Genomic DNA, 21,275 nt, shown 5'->3' with positions numbered 1-21,275 from the left:
CTCAATAAAGTACTAAGATGCTATCATTAAAATCCATAACACCTGAGCTGACATACCACTTGGAAGAAGGCTCTTGCCTAGGATGAACTCTCAGGCTGGATCCCCAAAGCCTGTCACCCCACTATGTCTGCAGACCTCTCTCCCACAGTGGCCCAAAGGCAACCACAGCTGCAGATCCATCTACTTGGTATCTCCTTAACGTGCCACCTTCTCTCACGCTTCTGTGTTTTCCACACTATGCTATGCTCCTTCCTGGGCTATCCCGCCACCCCTTGTCTACCTGGCCAACTCCTACTTTCCTTGTCACTCCCAGGCAGAGGAATGAGCTCCTTTTCCACATGGTGAGATGGTGAAACGGGGAGCCCATCAAGAAAGTGACTGGAACAGTCCAGGTGAGCCCGCAGGGGCTTGGGCTAAGGTGGTCATGGTGGAGATAAAACAGAGCACTGAAAACCACGGCTCAATTAGAAAGGGAAGATTGGTTTGGTGAGAAACTGCTTCCACAAAGGGTTCTTCTGTGTTCCCTCCAGAACTATTTATTCAACACCGGGTAGACATCTCCACTTTAATATGTTTGAAACAATTTGCTTTCAGTGGTGGGAAGCATTGGCTGCCCGCCCCCGGTTCTGCTCTCGGGGGCGCCATGCACAGCAAGCCCCTGCCTCCCTAGCCTGCCAAGCAATCAGGTTTGCAGCCTACTGACTCTTTTAAACTGTCACCTTGAGAGGCTTAATTTTGTTAACCCAGTGACTAAGCTCTTATTTTCTTAGAAACAAGGCTGAAGATAAGCAAGAAAGCCAAAGTGAACTGTTTACCTAATATCTAGAGAGAAAATTATACCACAGCTTTAGAACATCAAATCTATGCATTAGACTTAGAAAAAATGAAAAAGGACGGGGTGCTAACCTTCTATTCACAAACAGTATGAGTAATATCTAGCTAAACATGGTAAATTGAATAAAGTATGTAGCCCCAGTCTCTCCTGAAACTCTACTAAAACAGTATTAATGAGATTTTTTTCAAAAACACAGCCTAAGATAACAGGAAAGGAGAAAACTGCAACAAACTTTTGGAAGCTGGAAAGCAGGTAAACAAGCAGTAACTGACTTAGCCTTCCTAAGAAAGCGGAATTCTAAGCCAGTAATGAAAAGCTATGAAGCAACCTGATTCACCCTGCAGACCCCATCAAAAGTCTCCAAGTTGGGCACTAGGTACTTCTGGAAGTGGGGATAAGAGCGGGTATAGTAACAGAAAGAGTGGTTTAAAGTCTGTCAGTGCATTCAGCCCTCTGACCCCCTCCCGAAAGAGGGTATGAGAAGGGGGTACTATGCTGAAACAGGGTGAATTAAGTAGAAGTTTGCGTACTTCCCCTATTCGCCTATCAGAACAAAGGCAACCAGGCCTATTATACTCTCCAGGACAGGAGACTGAAAGAATCTTCTCTGGGAAAGCTGACTAGCCCAAGAGAAAAGAGCTAACGACAAGGACAAATGGCAGTCCTGAAGGGTTTACCCATATTCCCCTACAACGAAGCCCTTGTTGACAAGCCCTATCTAAGTACACAAAGCTTCCATCAGCTTTTCTATGGCTCCACTCACAAGTCAGTAGGCCTCCAAGGATCACCAGAAATCAGAAGCAAGCATCTATTAGGAAAAACCGACACAGAACAAACAGAAAAAAGCAGCTAGGAAAATGAAGAAGAAAAAAGACCATATGGAGAAAACTTCAGAAACAACTATCATTAATATCCTACAGAGAATAGAGATATCCCTAAAGGAACTGGATTTTAAAAGAAGAAAACAACAAACAACAACAAGGACAGTGACAAGTGCAAGACCCCAGAGGCAGGCATTTGAGTCAAACTTGCTGGGGGAGCACCTGAGAATCCGCAATTTTAATAAACTCCCCTGATGACTCTTAGGCACCTTTATGTTTGCCAATGTGGCTTCTTTTGAGGGTACGTGCTATTTTTACATCTTTGTTAGTCCTAATGCTCACTAGTGATTAGCACCATGAAGCAACATTTTATAACCCAGAGACTAATTAACAGTAGACCATCCATAGGTTAAATTGTTAAAATGTGCATCATTAGACTAAAAAACAGGAAAGAGGAGATAATTTTTAAGTTAATGAAACAGTTTACTATCTTTGTCATATGAAAAAGGTGCCTATTATCACTGTTCCTTGTTAAACCTTTGTACTAGAAGTTGTGGTCGAAACAATAAAGCAATAAAAAGACTTAAAATTGGAATGGAATAAATCTTTTGCCATTCACAGATGACTATATAGAAAACTCCAAAGAATCCACACATAGAATATGAGAATTAGAAAGTCTGACAAGGTATCTGGTTACAAAAATCAAAATACAAAATCAACTGCATTTTTAAATGCCAGCAAACAGAAATATAATTTAAAATTAATTAGCCACAAAGCAAAGATATCTAGGAATAAATCTAACTAAAGACAAACAAGATATTTATGGAGAAACTACAAAACTATACTAAAAGACAAAAGAAAACCTAAATAAATGGAGAAATATACCATGTTCATGAATAGAGAAATACAGATAGAATTACTGTAATATTGTCAGCTCTCTTCATATTAATATACCGATTCACTGAAGTTCCAACAAAAATTCAACAAGGTTCTTTGTTGGAACTTGACAAGATCATTCTAAAATTTTATATGGAAGAGGAAAAGTCATGAATAGTCAAGACTTTCTCCACTCAACTGGCTCATTCTCATCATCATACAAACAGACCAAAGAAGAAAAGGTAAAAGATAACAGATAAAAACTTTTTTTTTAAAAAGCTACAGTAATTAAGGCAGTATGATATAGGCACAGGATTAGACAAGTGGACCAATGGAGAAGAATGAGTAGCCGAGAAACAGACCCACTTTTGTATGGAAACTTAATATACGACAGGGCTGGCACTGCAATCATTGGGGAAAGAATGGACTACTTAATAATTGGTTATCCATATGGAAAATAAGGAAACTGGATTCCTACCATACATCATATAGGAAATTAATTCCAGACAGATTACAGGCTTAATGTTTAAACCAAAACTTTAAACCTTTAAAACCTTTAAACCTTTAAGCAAGAACAAAAATAAATAAAAAGATATTTCACAGAAGGGGAAACCCAAGTAGCCAATAAACAAATGAAAATATGTACAGTTTTATCCAGGTTAGATCTCTTGGTCCATCATTAAAATCACTTCCCATGTACATTTTACTCTGTGGGCCTTCCCCCTTCTTGACTGGCAAAACTTCAATCCTGGTTAATTTATTTAATCCCCACCCCTATCCCTGGCACTCCTTATGCCTCCATTCCCTGCCTGTTTTTTTTTTTTTTTTTCCTTGTGTCATGCACTTACCACATCTGACACTTTTTGTTTTATTTCTTAACACCCCCCCTCCCCAACTAGATTGGCAAAAATTAGAAAGTCAGGCAAAACCAAGTAATGCCCAGTGGAAGGGAGAGAGGTAGTATACAAGCCTGGAGTCAGGACGTGTACATTCTAAGATGCTCTTCCTTAAGAACTAAGATATGATGCAATTAAATTGCTCTATAAAGACTTATGCATGAAAAAAAGTGAAAACAATCATTGAAACTCAAGATGGATAAGAAATATGGTTGTCGAAGGAGTAATTATCCCTTGCTTGGGAGATCAGGAGAGGCTTCACGGAGAAGCCAAAGTTTAAGCTGAGCCAGAAAGTTTACCTGGTGTTCAAGGGGGAGGTGGTCTATTGCAGGCCAAGGGAATGAATCAACACAGGGTACTTGAAAATAAGTACTTCAATATGACTGGATATGGATGTAAACATGGGGGTACCATGAACAAACAGGCTGGAGAGACACAGACCAAATCATAAAGCGCCAGTGATGTATTGCTCTATTGCACTAGGAGAAGGTGGGCTTTCTGTTGTAGTATTTTAGCAGGCTGACTAACACATTTAGTCAAGGGTAGCCACTAACTCTGGGTCTATGTGGAGGTAGAGTGAGGTGGGGAGAGAAGTAGAAACAGGTAGAAAAATGCCAACAAAACACTGTCTCAACAGGAATAGGAGGCATTCCTGCTGAGCGACGGAAAAGGCATAATAAGCACAGGAATCTAAGCCTCAAAGAGCCACAGAAGACCAAGAGAAGCCAAACTACAAGGGGCAGGGAATCCCAGGACCAGTGACCAGGGGAGCCAGGCAACAGGAATCCACTACAGTAGGCCCCCCTTATCCACAGGGAATACGTTCCAAGACCCCCAGTGGATGCCTGAAACCACAGATATTACCAAACTGTACATATGCTATGTCTTTTCCTATACATGCATACTTATGATAAAGCTTAATTTAGAAATTAGGCACAGCCAGAGATTAACAACAACAAGAACAAAATGGAACAATTATTACAAACACTGTAATGAAAGTTATATGAATGTGGTTTCTCTTTCTCTCAAAATATCTTTTCCAAAATATCTTATTGTACAAATTTAATGCCTTTTCCGCGCCTCAACTAAGTGCTTATCACGAACCGTGGCCGTAACATTTGCGGTTTGAGGTGAGACAGCAAAACTAGCACAAATTTCTCTTTCCTTCTGCACAATTTCACAGATAGAAGACTCCTTCTTACTGTAGATCTCAGCAACCTCAACATATGATTTTTCTCTTTATTAAGTTGTTAAGTTTCATCTCTTCACTTAAAGGAAGCACTTTACGGCTTCTCTTTGGCTCATCCAAATTGACGGCATCACCACTCCTGTGCTTATTAAATAAAATAAGGGTTATCTGAACACATGCACTGTGATACCGACAGCGGGTCTGATAACTGAGCCAGCTACTACGTGACCAACAGGCAGGATACGCTGGATGAAGGGATGACTCACGTCCCGGGTAGGATGGAACAGGCCGGCATGAGATTTCATCACGCTACTCAGAATGGTGCACAATTTAAAATTTATGAATCGTTTATTTCTGGAATTTTCCATTTAATATTTTTGCACCAAGATTGACCATGGGTAACTGAAACCATGGAAAGTGAAATCTCAGATAAGGAGGGACTACTGTAGTTAAATTAGGACTTAGAAAATGGTAGAGGAAAGAGGGGACAGTGACGGTGGAGAGGGAAAGAAATGTCAAGCCCCAGAAGGAAAACCTAGCAAAACACAGGAGTTCGGAGTTCAGTTTTAGATGTATTGAATTTAATGGTGCCTAACGGGCATTCAGGCCAGCCAAGAGACTTCCATGTGGAGGAGACCCTGAGGTCGTCTCCCAGACTAAATAATAGCGAATAATACCCTCGGCTGCAGGGAAGTGGATACCATTCTGAATCTGACTTCTGTAAGTGACTTTGTAAATTACTCTGGGCTCTGTGTATGTGGGTGGCTTCAGAGCGTCAGTAAGGGCGCATGATCAACCTTGATCACCAGTGTCTGTCCTCCCCAAGTGGTCTGGTAGAGTGGGGTGGCCTGGGCTGGGGAGGGGTTTGTTTTCTTTACAGCAGGCCGCTGCTAGACTGGTCCTCCCTTAGGGGACCTACTCTGCACTGTGGAGCCAGATGGAAGCGGGCGTGTGGTGGCATGTCCCTCTTGGAGGCTCCAAGGACAGAAGAAGCCTTCTGCCTCAATTCCCTCAGTTCCTCTTAGGTAAGGTAGTGTAGTGACAAGTCTGTGGTGATAAAAATAAGCAAAATGAGAATTAAGTTTGCATTTTAAAAAAATTTGGTAAGATGTTCCAAATAATTTCTAGATGGTGATAATACAAAACAAGACCCTAATAGCTCAAAAATCCTGTTTGGTTGCCCACTCTACGGGAAGAGGTGGGCTTTTTTTTTTTTTTTTTTTTTTAACAGATGGGAGCCTTTTATTATTATACTGTGTTTAGCACATCAAAGATAACATGTAACTGATTTTGTCAAGACTGGCCGCTCCAGGCCCACATGGAGGTGGGGAGAGAAGAAAGAGGTAGAAGCAGATCGAGAATGCCCATAAGACTCTGTCTCGACTGGGATGGCAGGAAGCACTGGAAAAGGCAGAAGCCCAGGAATATGAGCCTCGACGAGCCACAGAAGACAGAGAGAAACCAAACTACCACGGGCAAAAGAGGACCGCTGACCAGGAGCCAGGCTCCATCACCACGGGGCGTCACCTGAAGCCATCCTGTTGTGACACCACTCCCTCCCGCACCTGCATGGAGTGGAAGCAGGGGGCTTACACAGCTCGGGGCTCCCCAGACAGGGCCAAAGCACCTCCACGGGACCGGTCACTCGGCATAATACCCGTCAGGCAGAGAGGAGGGAAGGAAACATCTTTACAGGGTCTTAAATCCTCCCCACTCCTCCTCGCCCCACCTCATACACGGTGTTCTTAAATATTAACATTTAGGAAGAAACAGACAAAGGTCTACAAGCAAGCAAAAGGGGTATGCGCATCCAGAGAGGCAAGCGTGAGGCCCAGGACTGGTTCTCAAGCTGAGATGGGACGGAATGTGTCAGGAAGACTGTTAATGAACTCTAGGTAGCATGGTAGGGGGTGGGGTGGAGCACGGACCCGAAATCCAGACAAGAGCCTTTGGTGTTAGGAGAAGATTTCCTAGTCATTAAAGTCAGCGGCAGGGACTACTCCTTTGTGACAGCTGGAAATATATCCCCCTCCCCCCTCCCAACAAATCCTCGGCTACTCGCCTTTATGCCCTTTACGATGTGTTTCTATAGCTGACAGCGGTGATCTCTTTTCCTGGAACTCTTAAGAGCAGGGCACAGAGGAACCAAAACTTACCTAATTATCGGCAGGGCCTATTGTCCTAATACGGTTACCATTCTAGGGAAAAGAAAAGCCTGATTCCTTCCCAGGAAGTGTGTGAGGGCAAAGGCTCACACTGAGAAAAGAAATAAGAAAAGCTTACTAGTCACATGGATGACGGGAAGCCAGACGCCCGAGTTAAAATCTCTTGACGGAACCTTAAAAGCTACATGAGACCGGGAAAGGATGCTCAAGACTTGGGTGGACTGTTTCATCCTAAAAAAACCACCTCTCTAAATAAATAGAAAAAGGGCTGAAAGTGCAGATAACAATATGTCAGCAAAGGGTCGCTAGAGGGCTGAATTAGAGATGACTTTCTTTGTTTTTCCTCTTTGAGTATCTGTACTTTCTAAATTTTTATAATGACTACTTGGGCTGAGTTTAGGAGCGAACCAGGTGGACAAAAGGGAGTAGGTCTATTTCAGGCAGAGGGGAGACCACGTAGAAGCACAGAGGCATGAAGCAACACAGGGCAACACGGATCATGTGGTCTAGTTTGGCTGGAAGGCAGGCGTGAGCAGAAGCGGGGTAGCAGGAGACGGGCCTGCAAAGAAGGCAGTACCCTGAACACAAGGGGTCCGATGTGCCAGGCGGGGGGATCTGGGAGCCAGTGAAAGTGAGGACGCTGTATCAACAGACTGCTGTCCACAAGAAAAAAGTTACACGTAATCACTAATCCCTCCCCCATGGATAACTTCATTACCCTGCGGGAATAGCAGATTTAAAAGTACTGTTCTGAAACCTCTAAATGGTTCCTTTTTTTCCCACAAGGAGGGCCTGAGACCTAATCTGATTAACTGAATGGACACATGTAATTGGCAGTTTCAAAAAACAATTTACACTTTTTTTTTCCAAGCTTTTTCAATGGATGAACATCCGGAACTCACTTGACTATAAACTGTGTACACAGTTCCGAGAGAAAAGTGAAATTGCTGTGCCCACTCCAAAGCTCACACCCCTTCCTCCAGAAGCAGAGGTCTGCCCACCTCTGCGGCCACATGTGTTATTTACGGGACAAAGCTACTATCCAGTGCTTGACTGAGAATCTTCTCTTGGCCTTTCCACGGCACATCCAATAAATTCAAAGGATGCCAAGCAAACTGTTCACCCAGAAATACTTGGTTAGAAATATTAAAATATTTATCACTAGTCCTTTAAGAGGACCCCAGTTTTTCATTTTTTTTCTTGGTAAGGTGACAGACATTTTATTTCATCCTGTTTCCAGTTTAAAAGGAAATGGCACTGGAGAGACAAGGCAACTTTTCCAAGTTACTGCACTGTCTTCTCTGAAAGGGAGAAAGGAATGTCAAGGAAGGGGGTGGGGGGAGCTTAAAAAGAGTGGAACACTAGCAAGCAGGGCCTCCTCTCCTTTTCACCTTAAGTCTTTTCTCTCCCTCATTCACAGCTTTAGGTTCTTTGTTTGTTTAACAAACCATTACAATCATACCCAGTTCAATGGGGAGGAATGTGAACCTCTCTAAGTAGCTGTCCTCGCAATCCACATGTGTGGTCCATCCGCAGCCCATCCGCAGGGGCGTCAATGTGCTGTTCTGTGCTCCTGTCGCCCTGGAGGCCAGGCACCTTGCTTACAATAAGCCCCGATTGCCCACTGCCGCATGCTTGCTGCTCCTTCCCAGTAGCCTATAGCGATGCCTCACGTTGTTCTTCCTTCCCGGCTTGCCTGGCGATGGCCCTGTCCCTTTTGCCTGAGCTTGTCCCGCTAAGCTCCAGAGACACACAGGGCCTGGGGTGCTCACCACCCCCTACCTGTCTTCAGCCCACAGACTCACCACCCAATACTTGGCAGTCACATTCCAGGATCTTACTGGTTGTCACGCACGGTCTTCCAATGTCAATCATACAGTGACCAGAAGATACAAGGGCAAGACACTCCCACCCCACACACACACCCCTAATGAGAACTGCCAGTGCCTTTCTCAGTTCCTAGTAGACATGCTGGCCACGTTGGGATGAATTTCAATTTCTGGCCAAGAAATCAAAATATTATTTAGTAAGAATATTCTATTTCAAATGGAGCCAAAATAACCTTTAGTAAAACAGTATTACATTTCAGTTGAACTCATAAAGTCCTCTCACGCTACTTTGTCTACTAATGCCCATCTGACAGCCCTGTGAGATAGGCTAGAAAGGCATCTTTATCCCCAGCTAACAGATGAGGAAACTGAGGTCCAGACACCTCAGTCCTTTGCCCATAGGCACTGACTAATAAAAAGATACTGCAGGTAATACACTGTACTAAGCAAAGCCTAATGCACAGTGTTAACTTCTAAGAGTGTTAACTTCCATTAATGTCACGACTGATGACGACAATGGTGACCAGAGGCCAAACCCGGATGTTCTGAGCTAAACCAACCACTCTCCACTCCCACCTTGCCATCCTCCCCGGCTAAGCTGTCTACACAGCAGCGGACTTCAGCAGTAGCTTTTACCGCAGTATTTCCAAACAAAGCCTTGAAAGCTGTAGCTGGACTCCCTAGTGCAACTGGTACGTGACCAGCATCTTCCTTAGGCTTATCAGTCAACATCTTCCACAAATGGGAGGCAACCTTTACACATCTTCTTATGTACACAAGCGAGGAGTGAAGATAGGGCAGCTTTAAAGCTTCTGAACTGACAGCGTTGTCAGCAGAAAATTCCAGAGATCTGCAGGTATTACAGGGGCTGTGTGTGGGGAAGGCAGAGGATATGAGAAGTTGCTAACTGCAGGATCTGATTCCCGGAAACACAGAGGATACTAATTTGCTTTTTAAAATAGAAAAGGTTAAAAGAATTCTGTTCTAAGGTATTTCACAGTTTGAGGGGGAAATGTAGCTCTTCTCTACCAGAGTCTTTTTGAAGTGCCTTGAACCTCCTGCATGTCCTTGACCTCTTTTACTATGTGTTTACAAGCAATTACTAATAAACATGCTCAAATAGAAGTAATTTTTAAAAGCGATCACTGCTTGCGTACCTACTCGGCGACAGGAAACAGCAGCTCCAAGGCAGTCAGGGAGACCTCTCAGGAGCCTGAAGCTTCAAACCTGCAAGAAGAGATCTTGCACACCTTAAGTGAACGAAGCTAGGAAAACACCCCCCCTGCCCCCCACCCCCGCTTACGTGGCAACTTGAGCTTGCTCACTTCCAAGGGCACAAACACATACACAACTGCTAATGTGTGGAGGAGAGTTTCTCCTGCTTTTTAGGCATTTTAATAGATGATAGATCAAGTTCAGATGTTAAAATCCTACAGTATAATACTTCAATAGACCCACCACCCTTAATTTTAAAATGTCTCAGATACACCATATGGCAAAAGTCTGTAACATTTAGATCATCTGATATATTTAAAAGGTGTGCTGAAGTTCATAATGTTGTAACTTCAAAGGTTTTCAACGTCTCATGTAATCTTGCCCAAGAAGATCTTTAAGTATTTATATTATATCCTTTGTCCTACTTGCAACTGGATTAGAAAAACCCTGATGTTTTCCCCTGCTTTCTGCAAGTAGAAAAAAAAAAAAAAAAAAACCATGAAATTGCTTACATAAAATATTCAAAATAGAACTCAGAGGAAATGGCATTTTTTAAAAATCAACAGTATTAGAATACCATAAAACAGGTATGCAAATCTATGTAATAACAGAACCTGAAACAAATTATGAATTGAAAAAAATCAGCAATAACTAGTAGACATTCATTTTCAACAAAAGCTTCACATAAAAAGCTTCATATCTTCATATAGATTTATCAACTGTGCAGGGTGAAAAGGCTGAAGTCTCCAATTTGCATATACAATTCCACGGTTACCAAACCTGGCTATACATTAGAATTACCAGGGCAATCTTTTAAAAATACAGATTCCTAGGCCACAGTACAAACTAACACTGACTGACAGCATCGCTGAGGCCCTGGGAACTTATGTTTTCACCAAGTCTCCAGAAAGGTCTACAGCCAGCTTCGTACCGCTGATCCCTGGTGAGCATGTGGAAACGGGTACCTCTGTTCACCAATCAATTATAAAAGTTGGCTTCTTCCAACTAAGACTATTCTAACCAGTCGATCCTCTTAGGGGGAAAGCTTTTCGGGATTCTCTTTACCAGTACAAAGGTAAATCTATTATGTAACATAGCCAATTATATCTCACCTAAGCGATTTATTCACTTGGTCGCCTGTTTTCTTCTCTTAATTTGCTCAAAAAAGGCTATGACCATTTATTTTGAATAACATAAGTTATTAAACAGGAAAATTAAGTTAAAAACAGGAAAATTAAGGCCATTTTCAGACAACTAAAGTTTAAGAATAATCCACCACAATTTAGGGAAAAGACTGGAGGTGAGTAGGTTTTCTGAATCGTCCAGAGTATTTGTTTTAAACGTATTCCTTGCTTTGCATGCATAAACACTTCACAAATTATCCTCATGGTCCATCTCTCTTCTCAAAATACTCAACCTTTATCGTGGTGGTTTAATTGGGTGGTCTCCAAAGGCCTATATTAATTTTTTTTAAGAGCTGTAAAAAACATTAAAGCAAGAGAGTACAATTCTTCTGGATGATTCCTCCTTTGCTCCTACCCATCTCATCAATGGACAATGCCAATTTATGAATTCAGAGAGGCAGAGGCTCTCTTCTGCTTCACTAGAAAGGGCGCACATGACATGAAGTACGCAAATCAGGCAGTGGAGTAGCTTAGCTTCATTGTCAAAATATTCAAATTATCACTAAAAGAAAGAGATTCCTTTCTGAATTCAACAATACTCCTTGGCCTCCGAGGGCTCACACAGGAGCTTATTCTTAAGCCGTTCAATGTAAGCAGCACTAGTGAAAGCGGAGAACTCTGGCAGGGAGGAGATCAAGTCCCTCGGCCTTTCCCACCTGCCATCTCAGCCCCAGTCTAATGCTTAAATAGTTAACAATGCAACAGAGAACCTGAAAGCATGCGTGGCCCCAGGGGAAAAATCATGTGCAGTCTACAACAATTTAATAAAGCAGAGCAAAGGCAGTTAGGAAAAATAACACATCTACGTTTGACAGGATGCTACTTGCAGACTGTTGTTTTTCAGGTCAGAATTTGGATTTCAAAAATCACAGAAAAAAGGTTTTAATATGTCAATTCTATTATTTTTTTTTAAAGAATACGGTTTTTTAAAATGACCCAATAACATTAAACATTTCTAGATATACTTGTTTCTGAGCTTCAGAGTTGCAAGAAAAATCACATTTTTCTAGGAACGGGGATTGGTGCACGGTAAACAGATCAGTTAGAGGGAATTGTCTTAAATAAAGGGGCGATATTTAGGTGGAAGTGATTTGTTTATTCAGTGATGACAAAAACTAAAGTTTCCTGAATCTAGAGCGTTATGATTTCTAGAATGCATTTCTGCTGTCACAATCTGTTTTTCTAAGCATTAGCTTCTGAGAGCCGCTTTGAGAAACACGTCTTTCTCTCTGTTAATGAACTGGTTTAGCTGCCTGCTGAGCGTTCACTGAAACCCGAATTGAACAAAGGGATTTTCCCTCCAGTTCCAGCTCATTCACTTGGAGCTACTCCTGATTTTGCTTAAGTAAATTCTTCAGACTGACTTTTTTATTTCAAATGATGTGAGTGGGAAAGAACTGGGCAAGCCTTGACACCGGGAGGCCTGCCTCGGCTTCCAGCGAAAGACTCCTCTGGGTTGAGGATGTGCAGGGCCTGTTTTCTAAAAGCCTCCCAGATAAGTTTTTTATTTTCTAAGGACTGTAATTCCAGACGGAAAGGAGCCCACCCGACTTGGCAGATTACGGGCAACTAAGTCTTACTTCGGGAAGCTGGATCACCGCGACTGAGATTATACCTCTGAGGTGGAGGCCGTAAACAGGACGTTCATATTCATTTCACAACAGTGGAGTCGTTTTGTGAAAGGGTCGCTCAGAGTTTGAACAGATCTGTGGGCCCGGCACCTGGCCCTCTACCTTCTCACACAATCCCTGGGGGGCTTCAGTCACCACCCAAGGTTCCAACTACTCCTTGGGGTCACAGACCTCCCAAATCTCTATCTTCAATCCTGAACTTCTTTCAAATTTCAGGCGAATCCATCTACCTTCCTCCTGCACCTCTCAGCCTAGATATTGTCAGTGCCCCTGAAGGTCACCTATCCTAAAGCAGGGGCTCCGCACGGCTAACCCGCCGGCCTTGCTCCTCCGGCATCACCGATTTTAGCTACTGGCACCACTATGTAATAAGAGCTAACATGTACTGGATGCTCACCAGGTCATGGCCGTTGTTTTAATCACTTTACTTAATGCTCCAAACCACCAACCATATGCGAAGGAAGCATCAACCTCATCTTACTTATGGGGAAACTGAGGCTTAGGAGTGATGCCAACTTGCCCTCGGTCACACAATCAGCGAGCAGCTGAGCCGGGCTTTGCATCCAGAGTGTGGGATTTGAGAGTCCACATTATTAACAGTCAGTCTCTTCACCGTGTTGCTTCCCAGCTGCTCCAAAGTTAGAAACTCTGGAGGCATACTAGATTTTATTCACTGACTAAGCTATCCAGATTCTTCGAGCTTACTGTCTCTCAAATCTGTTTCCTTCTCTTCATTTCCATAGTTACCAGTGTTTGGGTGATGTTTTGCCTTCATTACAGCCTCCAAATCAGTGCAGCAGGACAACTCTGGAATTTTACTTCGTTTGTCCTCCCAACATCCTTTCTAGCTCATTTAAAACAGGTGCAGGCTTTGTAATTCCTTGTATTTTAGCCCAGATGACAGCAGAAGCAGTCTGTCTTTCTTAACATTTAAACCCAGTGAGGAGACTCTGCCCAACTTCAGGGTTGAAAGAAGGAGAGAGCGGTAAGAGGGAGAGAAAAAGACACTGTCCCCTCCACCCCCAGCTCCTGGGGCTGGAAAGGAAAAGGGGCCCTGGCACAGCTCTGTCCCCAAGGCAGGGCAGAACCCTCTAGAGGACAGCTGCGGGTGTGCTCAGGGAGGCCAGGCCTGGGGCAAGAGTGGCAGGGCTTCAAGCGACCACTACCCCACTGTCATATACCAAAGACCAGCCCTCACCTACCAGGTGCCAGGGAAATCTCCAGATTCTAGGGCACACTCCATGGGGGAAAGGGAGACACCTAAAAATGACTGCAATGAAATTTCTCTCTAGGTTGACGGAATGGGGAATACAAAAGTGAGTACTTCCTGCATACCTGACACCGTGGAATGAGATTCAGACCTGTGAGGGGCGCCTGAGTAAGGTGCAAAGAATCACAGACTCACGTGCATCTGTGCTATAGACTAGCTTCAACTGCTACAATGGGAGCCAGATTATTTTTCAAAAAATGCCACCACGCTTCCTCTTGCAGAGAGGAGCGTGGACTCTGCAAAGGTGCTGGGGACCTGGCAGCTGTCCTGAGCTTTAGTCCCGGGGGCAGGTAGAGAAGGAAGGAAGGAAACAAGTGCAGATGTCAAGAGTTTACTCACAAGATTAACGCCTCTGATTCCTATGCAAATACCTAGAAAGAGAGAGACAGAGAAAGTTATCTTTAAGGCCTTTATCTTAAACTCTGAATTGCTTAAAAACCAAAGGAAAAAACAGAAGTCTACTAGGAAGAGAAAAGACAGGCCAGAGCTGCTAGCATCTTGAGGCCCAGGACACCGCCGCTTCTGAGCCTGGACGTGCCTCCCAGATCAGCTGCCAGGACAGAGTTTCCATCAGTTTGGAAACCAACTGTTTCCAACAGTTCTGGAAACTGTTGGTTTCCAGAAGATGGAAATGAGAGTGTGCTGGAAACTGGGGTGGTGTCAGGGAGGAGAAACGGTATAAATGTGACAAATTTGTTGATTCAAAGATGTTGCAGTAATGGTAGGTCCTTGTGACACCAAATGTCTACAGGGATTTGGACTTTGAGGTCAGTCATGTCCTCAAAACAAATTCCATTTAAATTCTGTGGCTGAATATCTGAGACTTCGGATGAGGCTTATGAAGGCCCTGATGAAAACCAGAGAGGATTCTAGATAAGCCAAGATGTATCAGCCAGTATGCCGAGATTAGAACTTTCGGAATAGGGAGCTCTGGTTGGAAGAGTTTCAGACATACGAGAATCAGCAAACAGGGGACCCCATTTTCCTGCTGCACAAGCACCCACTAAGTCTGCCCGGCATGTGGGGCACGTCCAGAGGGGAGACGGACCCGGGAGAGGAGGAGATATCTGGGGAGCAAGTGCCCCATCACAGAGGCAGGGCGTGCCAAAACAGTCCCCGCTCTCTGCTTTGGTTATTAGGAAAATGAGTATTTGGTATTAAATGGTGCCCAAGAAGAAAACCCCCAGACAGGGAACTTAGAAGTCAGGGTGCGCTGAGCAAGCAGATAGAGGTTCGGCAAACCAGAGCGCAGGGCCGCTCTCCTCTCCTAAGGGTCTGGTCTCTGCTGACACTTGCTTCCCTTCTCACACCAGATGGGGGAGCCCAGATGGAAGAGAGGAGGGGGCAGTCAGTGAGCCCTCACAGGGCTCAGCCCCAACTCTCACCATCCAACAGGGGCAACCATGTGCCGGAGGCTACCTTCCAATCTGTGGTGCCCCGAAACTTAGTGGTGGTGGAGGGTATGCTGGAGAATGGGGGACCGGCCCACCCTACTGGCCAGAACTCAATTTTCATGTGGCTTCCTTCAAACTACTACTAGCCTGGCAAGTAAAGAGCTTATCAGTAAAGGGGCATTTCTAGTACTGGACACCGAGATCCCTACTGGCTCCTCAAGTCTCTCTGTTCTCAGACTGGCTCCCCTTCATCCCTTCATTCTAATCACAATGCCGCTGTCAGAGTGATTCTTCTAACATGCAAATACGCTCCCGTCACTTGGCTGTTTGGAATTCTTCAGTGGTCCCATTAATTTCCGTCAGTTGCAACCAAGAGTCCTGACTGATCCACTGAAAGTTTTTAATCAGGAGAGCGATATGCTAAGGGCTCGCGTTATAGAAAGAGACCTCAGACAACAGACAGACAGATTATGCTCCTGCATTGACCCATTCTATGCATTAAAATCAGTAACTCCTTAGGAAAAAACACAGAAAACAATTTTTAAAAGCTGTGCACAGAAAAGACTAACAGCAGTAACTGAACACTGAAGTTTCTCTGTAAAACTGAGTGTTGACAGGGAGCTCTAAATCTCCCCTGAATCGGAACTAGCAAACGGGAACCATTTTAGGGAAACAACAAAAAATGATGATCACCCTAATGTGGTTCTAATTTGCACGCTGACTGTGTGTGTGTGTGTGTGTGCGTCTGTTTTATGAATCACTTTTAGTTCCTGTGCTCAAACAAAAAGGGAAAAATTACCTTGGTAAATGCCACATAATGGATCAATTAAGTTATTCCCCAGATAAAGTACACTTTGTCATAGTATAAACACGCATAACTCCCAGCACTATTTTAAACACATTGATAGAGATATGTGCTTTATTTATTAATTGTAACCATAATATTTAACACCCTCCTATATTATGACCCCCCAACGCCCTTCATCCCCAACGGCCTTCACTTTTTAACTTTTTGTTTGTTCAGGGAGTCAAGGAAGTAAAAAAAAAAAAAAAATTAATGCTATTTCTTGGATAGTAACTTTCCTTACCTAAAAGTGGTATGATAACGTGTTTTACTCTCCCTTATTCTTTTACTAGAAGCATACTCTACTTAATACGAGGTTGTGTTCCTACAGTTAGTTAAAAAACATTAAGCAAATGATAGTATTCTGCTGGATCCAGTCCAAGAAAGATGGGCTGGCGGAGCGCAAACAGCACTGGCTTTGGAGTCACATGGCTCTAGGTCGGAACACTGGCTCTGCTACTTGCCAGGTATGTAACCTTAAGCAAGTTCCCTAACTTCTCTTCATGCTTACATCACTCTACCTGTTACAAGATTATGCATTACATATGTCCATACGGAGGCACAATGACTGGGGCAGAGTCTGAAGTTTATGTACAAAGTAGATGTGGCCTGTTAATAAGTATCAAGAATGATTTTATACACTGGGTAAGTTCACAATTAGGAAATATGAATAACCTGTTTCAGAATACAATATATATAACAGAAAGTATGAATTATTGGTTCACTTCAATAATCTTTCTTTAATTTGGATCATGACACAATTCCATTTTCTAACACATACTTGTAAAAGAAATTTCTAATTATTTCCTGCCTCCTTCAAAACTTTGTATGTCATGTATTTGAAAGATTTTTAAATTCTTAAGCAGTATAATATTATTAGCTGTGCTTTTAATGGCAATGTCACATTTAACTAGAGAAAACAATTACAAATAGGCCTGGCATGAATTGGTCTTACAGGTATCATGAAGTCACCCAAATGATATACAGAAGTGATTCTGGCACATTTGGATTGCGCTAGAATCTTTCTTTTGAATGTATGAGTGGGGAAGTGGATTAATTTCAATTAGAACCATTTGGAGAACAGGAATTTAAACACACACATCTAATATTTCACTTTGGCCCTTCACCTGGAGCAGCTGTGGACAGCCTTTCTAGAAGTCAGTCCAAGAGCAAAATAAATTTGGAAGTGGTTTATCTAGTTTAGGAGAAAAAAAAAAAAAAACCCAAAAAAACTCAAGTGTAAGATGGGATGTTAAGAAAACTTACAAAGAAGACTGGAATAAAAAAATATGGCATATTACAGTCAAGGACATTTTGCAAAAAAATATGTGGAGAGAGGCCAAAAGTAATGGTTAAGCAACACTCTTAGCGCTAAAGCTGCAAAATAGGGGGAGGGTTCCTTTGGGGTGAAGAAGGCGATGGGCTTAAACAGAGAACTAATACATGTTAAAGGAGAAAAACAACCAAAATGTTGGATATGAAATTTAATGACTAGGTGTCATTATTTTGAAATAGCCGTTTAAAACAAATCATAATCTCTATATGTATGATGGAGAAAAATAAAAAATCAAAACTTCTGATAAATATTGGCGATCCTGTCGACCACGAGTTCCCTCAAATTTAGGGGCAAACTTAGGTTACCTCCACTGGATTTAGTGGCATACTTACTTCATAATTTTAGGAAATTTGGACAGAATATATGGAAATTGAGAATCACCTCACATTATGACTTCAGGAGCATGATTTAGAGACTCTGAATTGTGATGTATGCAACATACTAAATATGATTCTAAATGGAGTCTAATACCCCCAAATTTCCCCTAGCATTAATTTGTTTTTATTTGAAAACATCTTTTTAAGTGTCAGGGAGGGAGATCACAAGTTTCTAGTAAACAAGTCATGACAAATAAAAGGCATTTGTATAGTGCCCCTTATTTCTAAAGTTATATGAATATCAATGACAGTTCTTAGCATGTTCTCTTGATTTTTCTAAAGAGTAAAAAATAGGCTTTCATATTCCCCAACCATAATTTTTCCCTCAAGGTCTGCAGTTCCTCAAATGAAAATTCTCGGAGAGCAAGTGTTTTCTGGAACATAACCCCCTCTACCGTGGAGAGCGGGAAGCTTTGGCGTGTGCTCTAACGTAGGAGAATGAGAACACAGACTCACAACTGGCCACAGAGAGCAGCCTGGGCAGAAGTCAGAGGGTGTAGCGGAGACACACTTACCTTTCTAAGTCTGAGGTACAGAGGAGTTTCAGATGTGACATGAAACAGAGGCCACATCAGATGTGAGAGAAATCCTAGAAGAGGAAAAAAATGTCAAAGGGTTAAAGAAAAAAAAAAAAGGCATTGAGAAAAACCACACCGATACTGTGTTAGGAGACATTTATATACAGAACGTGAGTTCAGGAATGCCAGGATCAAAAACTTCTTTCCATCAATATGCCATCGTGTTATATTCCAACCTTCCAGAGACACACCTCTAAGTTCTTACAGGATTTTTAGTTTGAGAGAGACTGGTAACGTGGTGACGTGGTGATGTGGTGACGAGCTGGGGCCATGGTGCCAGAATGCCTGCATTCAGATCCAGGTGTCACCTGGAGCCACTCAGAAACCTCACACCACTTGTTGAGCAGCTCTCTGCCTCAGCTTCTCGCCTGTAAAATGGAGATGATAACCATACCTATAGCCTAAAAGCCTTTTGAGGATTAAATGAGTTAATGTGAGTGAAGTGCTGAACACTGCACCTGGGAAGCAAGGTGTACTCCTGTATTTGCAATTCTTTTCCAGAGACCCCAGTGCAAGTGAAAATTTTTCAGAGCCTCAGAAAGAAATCGGATGATAATCAGAACCTTTTGTAAAAAGGTCAACTAAGAACGTTATCCTTTAGGAAAAGGAAGCAAGTACCCAAGTAGGGCTGAGGGTGCACTGGGGAAGAGGGGAAAAAGACGACAAAGAGCAAGGAAAGACCATTAAAAAGCCAAAAACAAACAAACAAACAGGCAAACAAAAACCAAACCAAAAAAGAACCCAAAACCAAAAGGAACCTTTGCTTAACTGCAATTTTTTTTTTTTTCAAAGACAAGCTTACTACTCAGAGGAGAGGCCTGAAGGGCAGAACTTGTTGACAGTAAGCATACCCGTCTTTCTTGTAATTCAACCTAACCCGTAAGGAAGATGTTTCCCTTTCAATGACTAGATCAGCCTGTATTAGGGCTGCTTTATTTGGATGGATGGGAAGCCGTCTAAGAGGGAAGCATCTTTCTGCTAGGAAGTTTGCCTATGGAGATAAACACACACATAAATACAAAGATCTAATATATGTTGATTCCCCAAACGTATTTCGGGGGTTTGACTCTTAAATTACTTGAAATTCTTCTTGTATATGACAACAGTCTTCAGGCCTGAGAAAAGGACTCTTTTATGGAGGATCATGTAGTTGACGTTATCTGGTTCTATAAACACAGCAAGAACACAACTTTTAACTACAGTCACTCCCTGGGGCCTGTATGTAGTTCTATCAATGTAGACAAGATATGCCTCACCGCTTTTAAGCTGAAACATCAAACGGAAAAGTGTCGTTTGATTTCCTACTTCTCCTTCCACCCTCTACCCCTCCCGACTTTGGTATGATGTCACACGAAATTACTTCCAGAAACTTGGAGTTATAAAACCTAAGTAAGAGGCTTACAGCTTTCTTATCTACAAGTTAATACTTACGGGGGCGAGAGTCTATCAATGATCAAGGCCATGGTAATTTTTCTGTTTTGTAAGAAATCTAAAATCTCAGCAGAATCACAACCTGCTGAATCGACCACATCTGTATGACCCATACAAGCACCTATCCCTCTACAAGATTGCTACCACGACTCATAAATTTGTAAACCTGTATTTTAAACTTCATCCTTACTTTTAATCAAGACAGGAAACCAAACAGGTTGCTTTTAATGTAATATTTGTGGTAAAAATGAAACAAAAATAACATGGAGAATAAAACATTAGCCAGTTCCTGCACTTGCGTGCTTACTTACCTCTCCCCTGCACCCACCTTTTCTAAAGTTTTCCATTATGATTTTAAGATGTTATTTTTCCCAAAGAATGTTGACAACTATTTCCCACTTAAAGCTCTGGTTTAAAAAGAAATTGGGTTTAACTTGAGAATAACTCAGGAATTGGGCTTGTCCTAGGGTCCTGTGAAATCACAGTAGTCCCCTAGAATCAAAATTTCCCTTACACACTTTTCACTTAGAAGGAAAGGTGTTTGCTTCCTTTGACAAGAGGTTCATAACATACAGTGGTGGTAAAGCTGGTTAAAGAAACTGTCAAAGGTTTTGTTTTGCATTATTTAACATTACATCATAGAATTAAATCCTGAAAATGGAAGTCTATCCATCTCAATCACTAAATCTGGTCAGGTGAAAGTCTACAAAACTCAAAAGTTTTTTCATCTTCTTACTGAAAATACCTAAACACTGTGCTGAGACTTATTTTTTTAAAAGAATATTAAAGAAGAGAGCTTGGGATTTGAAAAGGACAATGCCATACACTTTCTATGCCTCCTGTTCAGAGGCTGATGGACTGCCCAACAAACTTGCCACATTGAAAAACTGTTTAATAATTCTCCATAAAGGAAAGATTTTAATAAAGCTATGGCACCAATCAGGTAACAATAGATCAATCAGGTTTTCCTAAATGTAGTATTTGCAGTTGAAGCCTGGATAAGTAATTACATTCAAAGTAATGTACAGGGAGCTATCAATCCCCATTCATTCAGCACACATTCACTGAGCCAAGAGCTTTGCTGGGTTTGGAGATATAAAAATGAATACGACACAGCTGCTTTACTTCCAGCTAAAAGAATACACCTAAACAAAGAGCTACAGGGCAATGTGTTAAGTGTTATAATAGAGGTGTGCACAAAGGGCTGAGGGCCAGAGGAAAAAGCTATAAATTCTTCCTGGGAAATCAAGCAAGTGAGGGGAGAGATAAAAGAAGGTATGGTGATGTTTCCTTGTGATAAACTCGACTTTTTCTTTACTGGGTTGTCAAAAGTAAGGCAGTAATTTTAGGATTTATGAACTGTTCTCATCGCAAGTGCTAAATTGATCTACAAGCCAGTTTCAT

General features: G+C 42.3%; 1 protein-coding gene across 2 annotated transcripts in view; it reads right to left on the bottom strand.

The window, feature by feature from the left end:
• Positions 1–21,275, bottom strand: part of PLAGL1 (PLAG1 like zinc finger 1) — a 65,681-nt gene that overhangs the window by 11,790 nt on the left and 32,616 nt on the right. Inside the window, exons 4-6 of one of the 2 annotated variants that reach the window (XM_068550773.1) lie at positions 18,378–18,451; positions 14,251–14,282; positions 9,769–9,852 (exon numbers count right to left, since the gene is read on the bottom strand). The gene's annotated coding sequence lies outside the window, so the exon portion shown is untranslated. The remainder of the gene's footprint in view (positions 1–9,768; positions 9,853–14,250; positions 14,283–18,377; positions 18,452–21,275) is intronic. The other variant, XM_068550772.1, reaches the window with a different exon arrangement.

This window comes from Eschrichtius robustus, chromosome 9, assembly GCF_028021215.1.
Source record: "Eschrichtius robustus isolate mEscRob2 chromosome 9, mEscRob2.pri, whole genome shotgun sequence".
Classification (NCBI taxonomy): Eukaryota; Metazoa; Chordata; class Mammalia; order Artiodactyla; family Eschrichtiidae; genus Eschrichtius; species Eschrichtius robustus.
This window is presented reverse-complemented; position numbering and strand designations above follow the sequence as displayed.